The sequence below is a fragment of the Adiantum capillus-veneris genome, chromosome 16 (assembly GCF_014529385.1).
Source record: "Adiantum capillus-veneris isolate H3 chromosome 16, ASM1452938v2, whole genome shotgun sequence".
In the NCBI taxonomy this organism is placed as follows: Eukaryota; Viridiplantae; Streptophyta; class Polypodiopsida; order Polypodiales; family Pteridaceae; genus Adiantum; species Adiantum capillus-veneris.
Window position 1 is genome coordinate 52,002,779 of NC_140946.1, and position 12,716 is coordinate 52,015,494.

Here is a 12,716-nt window from a genome sequence, read left to right on the forward strand (position 1 = left end):
CTAAGTTTTTTTCAGCTCATAAGGCAACTTTTTGGATATATAGCACCTAGAAATTCATTTTCATACTCTTCAAATAATTCAAGCAAAATGGTCACTTAACAGGACACAAAAGTGTCCAAGGACATAAAAGTGTCCTCTTACCATTCTAGTGTTAACCGACCCATAACCGTTTTGGTTATGGGTTTACATTTCTCTTTAACATATCATCCCCATCTATATCCCTATTTTCTCTCCTTTGGATCCCCTACTAAGACCGGTTTGGTAGCCTTACCGATATTCTAGCCTTTGCTCCCCTGGTACATCCCCATATTAAATGATCAATTTAGAATGAGAAAATCATTTGGAAAAGTTAGATATTAGTTTTTATGACATTACCTCTCTCTTGAAGTTATAGTCGTCCTCAACTATGAGGTAGAGAAGATAAAGTTTAGTCATTAGTCCATGTGCTAGCGGGTAGAGGATCCCTATTTTACCCTACGACATCTTCCAAAAAGGATGACTACTCCATTTGGTGCTTGAGAGACTTAACTGGCGGAATCATGTCTGCTCATTAGTCCTATCAATCTTCCATAGTAGAGTGACAAGCTCTACTTGGTGTTTGGGAAACGTCATTGCCACAAACATGATCCTAAGCATACATTCTTCTTAAAATTTATGCACAATAAAGAAAAAGAGAGTCTTATAAAACAAAAACATTGTTCATTTAAAACACATTTACATTTGCTTACTCTAGGGAATCATTGTAAGCATCGACAAGGTTTAGGTTATCCTTAAGCTGTATGCCTTGCATCCATCTAGCATCTTCAAAAGGATAGTTCTTAAACCAAATAAGATACCGTCGGATAATCTTACCGCCGCTCAATACATTGTCTTCGTATTGGAGAATGGACTCGGGCTACAACACCTCTTCTTTGTTCTCAATCTCTAGAGGGTCTTCAATGGTTGCTTCTTGGGGTGCATCTCCTTTGTAAGGCTTTAGTAGGGTCACATGGAAAGCATTGTGTATGAGCCAATGGTTGCACAACTTTAGTTGATAAGCCATATCATTGATCGACTTAAGAATCTGAAAGGGACCATAGTACCTTTTTGCTAGTTTAGCATAGTACTTTTGGTGTCCCCTAGGATTCTTGCCCGTAGTGTGCCTTAGACAAGCTTTGGGAAACTTAAGCAAGACAGAGTCATTTTCCTTAAAGGCTAGAGCTCTTCTGTGCTTATTAGCAGCAGCCTTTTTCCTTTGCTATGAGATGGATATAGAATCCTTAATTATTTGGAAAGATGCTTATAGGTCTCGGCTATACTCATCTGCAGCAAAGATCTTCTCATGTACCTTAAGTAGCAGGGGACTTTTTTATCTTCCCTCAATCACCTCAAAAGGAGATTTTCCCATGGAAGTATGTACAATGTTATTGTAGGCATACTCCACTAAAGGTAAGTACTTCTCTCATTGGGACCTTTGATCTACTTTTGTGACATAGGCTTTTAGTAGATCAAGAATTGTAAGGTTATCTATCTCAGTCTGGCCATCCATTTGTGGGTGATAGGCCAAAGAGAAATTTATCCTTGTACCTAAATTCTCAAAGAGACCCTTCCAAAAATTACAGGTCATTCTAGGATCTTTATCCGACACTATGGACATTGGCAAGCCATGGTACTTGAAGATTTGTGATATGAAGAAGGTTGCCATTTGATGGGCCTTAATAGTCTTTTTGACAGGTATGAAATGCGCTTGTTTACTAAAACTATACTATCGTCCATATTCGCATATTCCCATGGAGAGACTTGGGAAATCCAAAGATAAAATCCATGGATATGATCTCCCATGGGGAATCAGGGATTGGCAAAGGTTGAAGCAAACCAGGTTGCTTCCCTCTATCAAACTTTGGCTTTTGGCATACCACACATTTCAAACATACTCTTGTATGTTCATTTTCATGGTAGGCCAATAGAAGTATGTTTCTTTCCCTCTTCGGGTAGATTGAATCCCTCTATGCCCCACATAAGGAGGATCATGAGATTCATACATTACTTTCTCATGTAGTGAGTTAGTAACGCATAGCCTATTGGCATAGAGAAGATAACCATTGTGTAGGGTAAATGGTTCCTCTCTCATTCCTAATGCAATGGTTGAAATCACATCTTTAAAATCCAAATCAGTAGAATACTCATCTATCATAGTAGATAGATCATTGTGAGTTGCTATAGACACCGCATTCACTCTTGATCATCTTGAGAGTGCATCGGCTACTTGATTATGCTTGCCAGCAATGTGAGCAATAAGAAAATGAAATTGCGAAAGAAAATTTGTCCACCTCATTTATTTGTCAGAGATCTTGGTATGCATCATGAAGTACTTAAGGCTTTGGTAATCCGTTCATAGAATGAAAGGAGTCCCCAATAAATAGTGCTTCCATGAGTCTAAGGCATGTATAACTTCCAAGAGTTCCTTTTCGTAGATGCCTAGAGTTTTCTCAATAGGGTCGAGCCTTCGACTTTCATATGCTATGGCATGCCCTTCTTGGAGCAGAACGACTCCAAGGCAATCACCACAAGTGTTGCATTGGACCTCAAATGGCTTTGAGAGATTTGGTAGTGTAAGCACAGGTTGAGAGATAAGCTTCTCTTTAAGATTTTTGAAAGAATTGTTCTCCTTGGCAGACCATGTATACTTAATTAACGCTCTTCTTTGCTAGGTCATGTAATGGTCTTGCTACTTGTGAGAAATTTTCTATGAAGCGTCTATAGTATGCACACATACCTATAAAGCTTCTTAATTCATGTAGATTCCTTGGATTAGCCCATCCTTTTATTACCTCTACATTTGATGGATCCATTTGGATGCCATCTTGAAAGATAATGTGACCTAAATACTGAATCTCTTGTAAGAAAAATTCACTTTTCTTTTGATTAATGAAAAGCCTATTCTCTCGCAAAACTTGAAAAATTACATGGAGATGTTGCTTGTGTTTGTCCAATGAACTGGAGTAGATGAAAGGAAGCTTGTGTCATATTTTATCTCAGATTTATCTTTCCCCACCTTACCTGTGAAGGTTGGGAAGGAAACATTTGCCATTGCAGACAATATTTTCAAACTCTTTTTTTTTCTTTTTTCTTTTTTTTGAAAATACAATTTACTTAGCAGCTTATAGCGGCTTTCTTACAAGGTTGGGTGGATAGCTCAAAACATAATGAAAATTGAGACATTAAAGGAGTGATGGTAATCCAGCACGGAAAGAATAATGGGGTTTGGGGAGCTGGGGATCTCTCCTAGAGTTGCAACACCAAAGAAGAACACAATCTTCTGTTGGTAGAAGATTTTCCTATCTACATGAATATGCACATGCATGTGTTGCAAAAACCTAAATGCGAAAAAGGTTGGCCAGTTCTCCATCATATACAGAGTTTAGAGTAACTCACTTACACCCTTACCATACCGGTGTTGACAAGTCGACACATCCACATGAGGTCATTGCCCTTCATAGGCTCCGCCTTCCCTTTGTGGGTCATCATGTATGGAGTGACGGCGACATGTTTGACCACCCCTAGCCTTATAGCTACTAGTAGTTACAAATAGCTACCATAGTTGGCGTTGCATGAATTCCACCCCATTTAACTGTAGCTCTTATCTTCAACCCACTAGGTTTCACTCGTGGTAGATAGTTTCTTCAGAATGAGTTGTATGGGGAGAGAGGGAAGGCCCTCTATCCATCTCCCAAAGCAACGGTGGCAGTAGCCAAACCACTCTTCTTTTGGGCAAGGGAACCTCCTTATTACCTCAGCTTCGAGATGGTCGAAATGAATTGGAAGCACTTGCATGCGTGCCACGAATTGTAAGGCGATCTTCTGCCGCTTTACCTTTGATAAATTTCATTCTGACAACCTCGGCACCAGTCTGCTTTCCAAAGAAGAACTTCAAGCACTTGTTTGCCGGGCGTTCCTTCCTCCTTGGGGTTCATGTGACTTAGGGCTGCTAGCCTAACCCTCCCTTTCCCTTGGCATGAGCAACCCCTTTAGGCCACTTAGGAGTAGAGGCTACACTTTTGTTTTGAGCTTCCTTGGGAAAGAGAGTCTTTACTAACCTATTTCCTTCCTTAATGTGGACGATTTAGTTGCGATGAACGTTGATGTATAGGATTTACGTCTCACCTTTACTTCTGGCAACGACACTCATTGATGGAGTGCAGTGGGTGATGACAGAGAGAACATCCTGTAGTTCTCCCTCTACAGGCTCTTGATTCAGTATTAAAATGAGAGATGCAAGGAATTACTTCTTGAACGTTGAGGACGATGTATCCTCGCAGCAACACTTTGATGAATGCTCATGGTGCCTCTTCAATTTCTTCCTCCTCTTTTCTCCAATTTGAGAATTATTGAAGCCACTCGTCCATGGTTGATGACGAGCATCGCTTTCAGCTTGTAAACTTGAAGGTTTCCAAGAATCCCTCCTTAGTGGGGGCACCAAATGACAAGTGCAAGCGCGAACCGGGCCTTGGCGGCCTCAACACCAGACCCCGAGCATGCCAAACTCGCCACGAATAGTGAACAGGGGGCACCACTAGCTTCTACCAGTTAGGACGCGGACAACAGCCATCCAAAACAATGTTAACACATCACACACACACATAGAGAGAGAGAGGGACTATACTGCATTCTCTAGAGAAACTCCATGCGTGCAGAGTGTGTGTAGAGTGACCCTTGGAGCCAGTGTGCGTGCTTGAATACATTCTCCATGTGGTGGCTATGTTGTGTGTCTGGGCTGTCTGTCCCTGAGAGTGACCTCTCAGTGTGCTTTTATAGGTGCAGGATGCTCTAGTTTAGTTTAAACTAATTGGGTTTAGTGTTCTAATCTGGAGAGACAAAGTAAGCAGCCGAGTCCCAGATGGTCGACCACTGCTTTGTTTTGGGAGGAATAAGAAAAGAGTTTCTCCTAGGTGGGCCTTTGTGACCATCACCTAGAGAGAGGTGGAATATACAAGTGAGATGTTTACAAGTTTTGGCTTTTGGGAAAAAAAGAAAACGAACTATCTTACAACTATTACAAAAAAAAGTGCATCATAGATGAAAACGTTGGTGAAGTGCGAGCTCCACGGGTGTGTCGGTGAAGTGCGAGTTGATTTCAATGCATGTTGGGGCATGCCTTTGGCGTCAATCTTCATTTCCATGCTACTTTCGCGTGACTTTGATCGCATCCTTTTTTGTTTCTTTGGTGTTGATGTGAGTGTCAAGCTCTTCCTCCTCCTCGTGAGTATGGAGTGTGTGAGTCGTGTATTTTATGTGTGAGCATGCGTTTATGCGTGTAGTGTAGGTGAAGAGGGAGAGAGCGAGAGTGTATATGGCTAATAGTGGTAAGAACGTGAGAGAGAGGGGGAGAGAGAGAAAGAGAGAGAGAGAGAGAGAGAGAGAGAGAGAGAGAGAGAGAGAGAGAGAGAGAGAGAGAGAGAGAGAGAGAGTGAATGGTGTGTATTATGGGTGCGAGAGGGTGAATTTGTGAGTGAGTGTGTGTGTGTGTGTGTGTGTGTGTGTGTGTGTGTGTGTGTGTGTGTGTGTGTGTAGGTGATAGAGAGAGATCAAGGGTCGTTTTTGTGTTTAGGTGGGGTGTGAAGGCGTAGAGTGTGTGTGTATGAGAGTAAGCTGCAAGAACGGTTCGGCCAAGAGGGTGAAAGAGAGTGAGAGAGAGTGATTGTAGCTTGAGAGAGTATGTGTCTCGTCTTGTGGCAGAGGAAGCGAGGATGAGAGAGGTTGGGTAAGCGGGCTATGAGGGTGGGAGGAAGTGAGAGAGTGGTGAATTTGTGTGTGATCGGATTGTGGCAGAGGAGTGTGAATGCGTAGAGTGTGTGTGTATGTATGGTGTGTGTGTGTATGAGAGTAAGCTGCGTGTTGAGATGTAGAGAGACAGAGAGAGAGAGAGAGAGAGAGAGAGAGAGAGACGAGATAAGAGACACACCATGTACGCTCCCAAAGATTGATTCATATTGAGGACAAGATACAAATATATAGATGAGACTAAGTTTAGTAGAGTGAGCCATATATAGCTCCAACACCCCCACTCAAACAAAGGTCTCTAGCTTTGGATGAAAAAACCCTTGGGGAGTTCAAGGGAAAAACCCAAGCCCCGATACAATGTGAAAATATGAACCAATGATGATGATGTGAAAGTGAATTGTGCATCTATGTACAAATATACAAGTGACTCAAACATCAAAATATGCAGATGTGGAGTGTGCATAGTGCATGGTACCTATATGATTACAATGTCATATGTACAAAGCTATTACAATAGCAAAGAAGCTAGTATAGAAAGAGTGAGGCCGAAGCAACTCCGAGCTCCGAGCGCAAGAGGATGAAACGTGACTCGTTGAGGCTTTTGGTCAGAATGTCTATAATCATCTGATCACTTGGATAGTGTTCAACCATAATGGTTCCTTTGCGTACTTCATACCTGAAATAATGATAATGGACAACAATGTGCTTTGACTTATTATGTTGAACATAGTCTTTTGCAAGATTAATAGCACTTTGGTTGTCACATCGCAAGGGTGTGCTAAAAAGACGAGAGTGACCAATATCAACCAGCATTTGTCGAAGCCATATCAACTCATGAGCTGCAAGTGATGCTGCAACATACTTTGACTCAGTCGTAGAAACTGCAACACAACGTTGTTTCTTGCTGGTCCAAGAAACAAGACAACCATTTATAATGAAGTAGTTTCCACTAGTAGATCGCCTAGATAAATGTGAGTTTGCCCAGACTGCATCAGTGTAACCCAAAAGAGAAAGAGATTGCATAGAATCCGATGTGAGTTTTCGTCGAAAGACCAAACCAAAATCTGTAGTGCCTTTCAAGTATTTCAACACACGCTTTGCTGCAGACCAATGCTTAAGAGAAGGACGTGCAAGATGTTGTCCAAGATAATTAGCAGCAAAAAAAATATCAAGACGAGTGTTCAAGCCAACAAACTGAAGACATCCAATCAAGTTAGCATAAGGCTGATTTGTGACAAGTTGACCACCATTGTCAGAAGTGTTCTTCGTAGAGCTCTCAAGACAAGGTGTGTTGGCTGAATGTGCAAATTCCATACCAAACTTTTGAATAGTATTTGAAATAAAGTTTGACTGTCGAAGGAATAAAATACTTTTTGTACGATTCCGTAGGATTTGAATGCCAAGACACGAGTGAATCTCTCCAAGATCCACCATAACAAATGCAGAAGACAATAACTTTTTCACTTGCTAAAGAAATCCTAAATCATTGGAAACAAGGATGGTATCATCCACATAAAGAGCAAGAATCACAAATTTTCTACCTTGGTGTTTTATGTATAAGCTGGGGTCTGAAGAGTAAGAGGTGAATCCTTTAGAGGTGAGAAAAAGATCAAATTTTTTATACTAGGCTCGCGAAGCTTGTTTGAAACCATATAGTGCCTTATGGAGTTGAGCAACAAGGTCTTCTTTACCTGGAATAGCAAACCCTTGTTTCCTCTTCCAAGTCACTGTTAAGAAAAGAAGTTCGTACATCCATTTGATGAGCTTCTAAATCAAATTGAAGAGCAAATGCCAATAAAACTCAAACACTTGTAATGCCAACAACTGGTGAAAAGGTCTCTTGATAATCAACACCAGCTACTTGGGAGTAACCTTTTGCAACTAAACGTGCCTTGAACTTGTCAAAAGATCCATTTGCTTTTACTTTTGTCTTATACACCCACTTACACTTAATAGCTATACGACCAGGAGGTAATTCAGTTAGTATCCATGTATCTTTAGAGATAAGAGAATCATACTTTGCTTCCATAGCCTCTTTCCATTGATCCTTTTGTGGTGAAGAGATAGCTTCATCATAAGTAACGGGATCTTCAGAAGTAGAAAAAGCATTATGAACAATATCATCATCATAAACATGACATGAGCCATGTTCAAAATTAATAGGCAGATCAACAAAAATATCAATATCATCATTGGTAGCATTCGGAATGGATGGTTGTGAAGAGGAAAGTTTCTTTATAAGAAGAGTTTGATCATCTAAAATAAATGGAAAAGCCTAAAGCAATGATTTAGTATCATCAGAATCATCCATGGACCATGAGCCTCCCAAAAGCTGTTCGTTAAAAGTAGCATCACGATTCACAATTAATTTCTTGGAGGAAGGGTCATAGAAATTGTAGCCTTTGGAAGTTTCAGAATATCCATTAAAAATAACTTTAAGACCAAGAGAATCAAGCTTTGTTTGTGTTTCTTTGGGAACATGAATATAAGCAATACATCCAAAGGTTCTGAAATGAGATACAGAAGGAATGTCACCTGTCCATGTTCTGATGGGTATCTTACCAGAGGGTGCAATAGTAGGAAGATGATTCTGAATAAATACTACTACCAAAGTAGCTTCAGCCCAAAAAACACGAGATAAACTAGAATGAATCAGCATACATCTTACTGCATTGAGAATAGTGCGATTCTTTCATTCAACAACGCCGTTCTGTTGAGGTGAATATGGAATAGTGTGTTCATGATGAATTCCACTGTCAACACAGTAATTGACAAACTCTCGAGAAACATATTCGCCTCCATTGTCACTACGGAGCTTCTTAAGGCGACGACCAGTTTGAAGTTCCACAGCCTTGTGGAATTGTTTGAAAACAGATAAGGCCTCAGATTTTTGTCTAAGTAAAAATACAGTCGTATACCGTGAGAAATCATCAATGAAAGTAATGAAATAGCGATATTGTGATCTCGAAGAAGGTAGAGGTCCACATATATCAGTATGAACAAGATCCAATATGTCATGAGAATGAGTTGTATTTGAAAGAGAAAAGGTTTTACGATTATGTTTCCCAAGAGCACAAAACTCACAAATTCCCATATTGGGATGAGCTTTAAGATCCATGCCACGAACAAGATCACGACGCTGAAGATCAAGGAGTTTTGAGAAATCAGCATGAACAAAATGGTGATGCCATACTTTGCAATCATAATCACCTAGAGCAGTAACAACATTTGCTATAGCATCATTGAGAGAGAGTTCAAACAAATTACCGTTTCGAGGAGCAGTGGCTATAGTCGATCCATCTTTCTCAATTCGGCATTTGGTATGATCAAATACAACAAAGACACCAAGATCAACAAGTCTAGAAAATGAAAGATGATTACGTTGAAGATCTGGTACATGTAATACTTCTCACAAAATTCGAGTGGAAGAAGATAAGGTACCAAGATATAAATCTTCAATACCCTTTACTTGACAAGTCGTATCATCAGCAAGATAAACAACACATTGAATTGGTAGCCGATGATAGTTATGGAGCCACTTAGATTGATATGTCATATTTCTTGTAGCACCAGAATCAAAAATAAAAAGTGAACCATCACGTGCATGAAATATTCTGTCTGGAGCAACTGAACATAGGATGCAGCTTGTTTCTAGTACAATGTTGTTTCGATGTTCAGTAGCATATGCTCTATTACGATCTCTGTCAAATCGACGCTTATAGCACATATGAGTGGGACATGTCTAACAATCATCTTCAGTATGGCCATTTTTGTTGCGATAAGAACATTGCTTACTAGGAAATTTGAGACGAGAGAAAATATTACCACGACGGCCATCTCTGCGGTTTCCTCTTTGAAACGGATGTCTTCGAGCATAATAAACACGTTCCATCTGTTGTGACTCAGTCTCCTCTTGTGAGATCATAGTTGTATCATGACCAGCATTACGTCGTTCTTGATGTTGAGAGTATTCAATTAAAGACATGCAAGCTTGGTCGAAATCAAGACCATCTTTATTAGAGAGAATAGTAACAATGTTATCATAAGAGGAGTCCTTCACCGTTTCAACAAGAAGTGTAATCAGTTGCTTTTGTGGAATAGGATCACCGGCAGCAGCAAGTTGATTAATAATAGATTTGAAAGACTCAATATGTCCCGTCATGGCAGTACCAACTTCATATTGTAGTTTGTTAAGAAACCCTCTCAAATAAAGTATTTCTGTAACAGATTTCTTCTGAAAGTTTGCAATAAGGTACTTCCATACGTCGTGAGAAGTAGGCAGCTCATACATATCAAGCAAAAGAGAATCACTAAGAGCATAAAGAATATACCGACGAGCTGCTTTATCACGTCGTTGCCAATCAGTATATGCAACATTCCAATCTTCAAATATAGGTCCTTTAGTGATAAGCACGTTATCACGATCCGTATCAATAGGCTCAGGCGGACAAACACGATTTCCAAGGACAACATCAGAGAGTTCATCGCCTTCAAGAATTAACAACATCTTTGCTTTCCACCTTGGAAATCCTTGGCCTTGGAAAGGAGGAACAGAACACTGGCCAGAAGAAAATCCATTCACGAGAATAGTCATAGCCATATCTGGTTCCGAGAAGACGTATAAAATAAGATCGTAGAATCTGCACACCATATATGGTGAAGGCTGCAATTGAGAACGCAAGAACTATGACGATTGTGTTCTATCAACTATAAATGCAAGAAGGATGCTCAATACACGTCTAAATATGTGCGAGACGTCATTAAAAAAAAAGTAGGAAAAAGGAGACTTCAATAATAAAAGAGTCCGCAAAATAGAGTGACGTGAGACGAGAGTCCTCAAATAGAGTGACGTGAGACGCAAGATTGACGGCCACAATATGATTAAAGCTAAATTTGCTCAAAAACGTTAACGCCAAAATTAGAAAAATGATCGCGGATGCTTCACGAAGACGCACAACGAAGAAAACTGCGTCAAGCTCAATTTGCAATAAAAACAACATAACTTTTTGCTGCGAACTTCGATTGACGCCAACCTAGAACTCAAATCAAAGAGCTCGAGGAGACGAACAGATTTTAGATGGAAGGTGCCGTTGCGGTACACTCCATTGCGCTTTTCCCGTTTCTCCAAATTTTTGAGCAGAAGACCCCCAAAAATTGAGACGAATTTCAGGGTGTCAAAAAACAAATCAATAAGAAAACGTAATCAATGATTTATTTTATCGATTAGCAATAAACACCATAGAAAACACTAATCATATTTTTCTTAACAGAAAACAACCACAGTTTTCAAGAATCAATCCTCAAAAAAAATAAAATTGTAGCAATTTTGAATCTTACATGCGAATCACATACACATATTGTTTTGTCACCATGAATTGAATCGGCAGGTGATCCTTACCGCTTTGATACATGTTGAGATGTAGAGAGAGAGAGAGAGAGAGAGAGAGAGAGAGAGAGAGAGAGAGAGAGAGAGAGACGAGACAAGAGACACACCATGTACGCTCCCAAAGACTGATTCATATTGAGGATAAGATACAAATATATAGGTGAGACCAAGTTTAGTAGAGTGAGCCATGTATAGCTCCAACACTGCGGGCAAGGTTCGGCCAAGAGGGTGAAAGAGAATGAGAGAGAGAGTGTGATTATAGCTTGAGAGTGTGTGTGTCTCGGCTTGTGGCAGAGGAAGAGAGAGACAGAGAGCGAAGATGAGAGAGGCCGGGTAAGCGGGCTATGAGGGTGGGAGGAAGTGAGAGAGTGGTGAATTTGTGTGTGGCCGGCTTGTGGGAGAGGATCCGGGTAGAGCAGGTGCAATGACGAACAACCAGGTGATGAGGCCCTCCGTCAGGTGATAACGAGGCCATAGGTCAAGGCTTGAAGGTGGTAGATCCCGATGACGAGGGAATGAAGACAAGGTGGTGAGGGGGGTAGGGCCCAGTGACGACGATCGCCATGTAGCCAAGCTAGGTGAGCGAGCTAGGTGAGGTCAACCTCTGACGGGCCTTTGGGGCCGGAGTGATTCCAGGGCATGAGGTTAGGGATGCCACACTCACCTGGTAGGGCATGGGCAAGCCTTGGCATAATGTCAAGCAGGGCAGGGCCGCGTGGAGAGTGACGAGTGGCAGGCCGAACCCGGGCCATGGGTGTGATACCAGTTGGGGGGGAGGGGGGTGACGGGCCAGTGGGCCAGGGCCGCGTCAAGGTCGGTTTTGACGGGGGTGTAGAGAAGCCAAGGCCGGCGGGCTGGGCCGTGGTGGCGGGTTGCTAGCCCGCTGATGATTGCCTTTTTTTTATTTTTACTTTCTTAAAAACCACCCTCCTCTTTAGGAGGGTGTTCTCACCGGGCCACCCTCCTTACTTAGGAGGGTGTTTTGTGTCAATCTAGGGCAGGGCTGCGGGTTTAATGCGATAAGAGGATTGCAGCATTGCACAAGGTTGTGCCCATGGGAATGGTAAAATGCAAAGAGGAGGAGTTTTCACTTTCGAGGAAATCAATAGAAAGTATTTGACTTGAGATTGGTACTGCCTCTTTTCAAGGAGGTCCTTTTACTGCCGAAAATAGCTTATTTTATTCCTTTTTCAAAGTGTCAGTAGAGCTATTTGAAGTCTAAAAACGCTCCATTCGGGGATGGAGGGTTGACAGACGCCACTCGTGGCATCCAAAATTACCGGGGCATTGTCGATTCTGCTGGACGTGTTGCCATGCTTCAGGCAGAGGGAAAAATAAACGTTTTGTTTTTCTTTTTTTCTGATTTTTTAAAACCGGCTATCGATAGGTTTGGAGAAGACTTTTTTTGTCCTAAACTTTTCTTCACCATGTTCTTATCAAACTTTAGTAGGGTATACTGTCCCTCTTTGAAAACCATAGGCCTTCATTGCTTATCAGTTTGCTTCTTTTGTCGTTTCTGGGCAGCTTTGATAGTGTCTTTGACTTGATTCATTGTTGTCTTAAAATCTGA